Below are 3789 nucleotides of genomic sequence, written 5' to 3'. Positions count from 1 at the left end.
GGCAGTGTCTTACCAAAGTTAGTACATCTGGATTCAGTCCCTGTTGGACCAAGTCTTCAATGATTGCAATGGTATCAGGTACATCTATCTTGGTGAACAGGGAGACTACATCGAAACTAACAAGTAAATAATCTGGAGACGGTGAGATGTCCTTGATTAGAGAAACCAAGTGAGCTGAGTTAAGTACAGCTGAGGTGGTCTTGCCCGTGAAAGGAAACAGGGACTCAGACAGAAATCGGGCCAGTTTGTAGGTGGGTGAGTTAATGGTGGAGATGATAGGACGGAGCGGGATACCTTCTTTGTGGATCTTTGGAAGGCCATAAAATCTGGGTGGTCTAGCAGCTGAAGGTTTTAGAGAGCGCTGCTTGTTCGAATCGATAAGAGAAGTCGAATTAGTGATGATATTGTTGTTTTTTGTAGCTAGGCTGTTGGTGGGATCTCTGTTGATTTTGGTATAGCTGCCATCATTAAGAAGGTCCTGAATTTTGTTGTTGTAAGTGGTTTTATCTATGAAGACAGTGGCATTGCCCTTGTCGGCTGAGAGGATGACTATGTCATCTCTGTTTTTGAATTGAGAGAGATCAAAACGCTCGTCCTTGCTGATGTTGCAAATGGGTTTCTTAGCGTTTTTGAGGATAGCAGCGATTTCAGATCTAGCAACGTCTGCCGGGATGTGTACCAAGCCTTTGAGGGCTACATCGACCTGGGCAATGATATCATCCATTGGGATGTGTTTAGGGGTGACTGCAAAATTCAACCCTTTAGCTAGTACCGATTTTATGCTGTCGGAAATAGGGATGTTACTATGATTGATGACAATCTTGTTAACATCTAACTTTTTAGCGTGTGGCTCTGGCTTATTTTTTGACAGGAGGTTGAATATAGCAATCAAGTTAACTTTACATTTGGTTGACATTGAAGTAGCTGAAGAAACTGTCGTGTTGTCTACATGGTCCCAATCAGATGTGGACATTTTTTCTGTTAATTATAAGTGTGATTGTAAGAGAATCTTGTCTAAATTATCAAGTTCAAATCGGAGCAATCTTATTATCTCTGTTGTGAGCAAGATGGCGCCGATTATGGCAGCCTCGGCCGGTCGGTGCGCCCTGTTGTCTTGTTTTGCCTGTTAATTCAGTGTTCTGCCAAGTTTTTCGGAGTTCTCTAACAAGAGACAAACTTTTAAACATCAGGGAAACAACTCCTGTGGATTTATTTCCCACTTTTCTGCTTCCAGCGGCAGAATTAGTGGGCATTCTAGTCAAAGCCGCGCTAAGCTTTGCTCAAGCAGCAAAACCCCGCCCAAGGGGTAAACGGCCCGGGGCTCTAGTGCGGCTACGCAGACGCGGGATCCGAACAGTGCTTCCAAGCTTTTTCCTCTCCAATGTACGTTCACTGTGCAACAAAATGGACGAACTTCAGCTACTGATGGTGAAAACAGAGACTTTCTTTCATCTTCTGTGTTGTGCTTCACGGAGACATGGCTGTGTGATTTGATCCCGGATACTGCGTTACAACTGGCAGGCTTCCAAATCGTAAGATTTGATCGGGACATAGCATTCTCCGGCAAGATGAAGGGCGGTGGTATTTGTTTTTACACTAACAGTGGCTGGTGTGCAGATGTAACAGTGATTCTGCAACATTGTTCTCCGGACCTGGAATCATTTTTTATCAACTGTAAATCTTTCTACTCGCCTCGCGAGTTCGCGCCCCTCATTTTTGTTGGAGTTTATTTTGCCGCCGAGTCCTCAGGTTAAAGAGGCCCAACGCATGCTCGCCGACCAGATTCTGAGTGTGGAGCGAGCAAATCCGGATTCCCTGGTTATCGTACTCAGCGATTTTAACAAAGGTAATCTCAGCCACGAACTCCCCAAATACAGACAATTCATTAAATGCCCTACCAGAGAAGGGAACCCTTTCTGATTTTGATTACAGCTAGGCTGGCCTTACATAAGATCCGTTTCGAGTTAGGAGAAGTGACAGCAGCCCCCCCCCCCTCTTCTCTCCCCCCTCCCCCCTGCAGCCGACCTCTCCAGTGCTGCTGCGGGGTCCACTTTTCTGCCCCGCCTCCTTCCCCCCCCCACTTCTCATCCCCCCCCCTATTGCCGAGTCCTATATAACATCGTGCCACGGGAGATCTCTCGCCTACTTCAGCAGTGTTTTCTTGCTGTGGTTACACTTTATATACATTTATACACACTCTAACATTTTAATTATGGAGCTTTCGTGACTGCAGGGATTATTCTTTGGTTCTTTCGGTTAAGTCACGTCTAAAGATAAAATAATAAATTAAAATTTATTATTTTTAATTTATTATTTTATCTTTAGACGTGACTTAACCGAAAGAACCAAAGAATACTCTAACATTTCTCAATTGTCCTACAGACCCTGTTATCTGGAATCATGTTTCGTCTTATTTACTGTCATTCGTGAAATGGCCTGAATACTGTTAAATAGAAATGCATGATATCCAAATAATTCATGGAGTGTTGCCTGTGCATGGTAGCGCCACAGAGGGTATGAAAGGAATGATTAAAACTCCTTCCAATCTCTGTCTTACAACATCGTATTGGGATTTTCCACTTCTGTGTAAGATCACTTCCCGCCACATTTCGGGCAGGACAGGGTGAGAACATCACATTGGAGATGCTGGCGGTAAAACTGCGACTGATCTTCCACTTAACCCTATCAGAGCTGGTTCATTTTTTCTCGGGACCTGGTGATGCCCTCCTATGGCCGGTCCTGAAATTTCAAGCGACTAAACGTATTTTTTTGCGGGTCAGACTCGTAATGTATCTGCTGCCTTTATAGTGAAAACATCTGGAAAAGAAAAAGATTGCACATAAGGACCAGTTATGCCCCATTTTTTCAGCACATTTTTTCCAAAAATCAAAGTGACCTAGTTGATAGAATTAATTTAAAGAGTGACTGCACTGTGCAGTGGCATAGAGTTGAAAGTTGCTCAGCTATGACAAGGCGAAGGAATATTGTCTTCTTATTTTTCTCCAGTCGATCATTCCTTCGGAACGCCCGGCTACCACGTTCCTGAGGTCTTGCTGGGGCTGCCGTTTGGAACAGCAGTTGACATGTGGACTGCCGGCTGCATCCTAGCCGAGATCTCTGTCGGGAAACGAATGCTGCCAATCAACAACACCATTCAGGAGGTCGCTGGCATCGCGAAGGTAACATTAATGATTGCATTTTTGGATTGAACTGCTATTTAATTGCAGATATTAGCAGTCTGTGTTTGGTTCTTGCAGCGGCACAGTTGTTGGCTCTCATTTGGATGGTTGAGTTAAAATCCTCGTCGGGGGTTGATGGTGCCCTCCAGTGTGAATAAAATGAGATCCACTTTTTGCCGATGATATCACGTTGACTTTAAATTTCACATAATTTAAACCAACTAATTTTACTTGACTTCAAGTGATTACCCAATAATGAATAATTGACTCAATATGATACAAATCACATATGTAAATATGTGATGAAAAGTCCCCTCAACGTTCCAGTGACATAACAGCAAATGCATTGTTTGTTTTCAGATTGTGGGAAGACCACCCTCAGGAATGTTGCACGCTGCACCAAATCGTCATCAGTATTTCAGTGAGTACTTGAAAGGTTATTCTAAAATCTAAATATATGATTAGACGATGGAACATCACTCATCTGGCTGCACAGTGACGTGAAAGTTAGTTTCTACACGTCCTTCATGGCGTTGATTGTGACAGCCTTGTACACAAGATATGTATTCTAATTCATGACATCGTTTGTGATTGTCACCACTGCAGACTA

This window comes from Lethenteron reissneri, chromosome 27, assembly GCF_015708825.2.
Source record: "Lethenteron reissneri isolate LAM-NWPU_2019-01 chromosome 27, ASM1570882v1, whole genome shotgun sequence".
NCBI lineage: Eukaryota > Metazoa > Chordata > Hyperoartia > Petromyzontiformes > Petromyzontidae > Lethenteron > Lethenteron reissneri.
The sequence above is the reverse complement of the archived record's forward strand: the minus strand, read 5'-3'. Positions refer to the sequence as shown.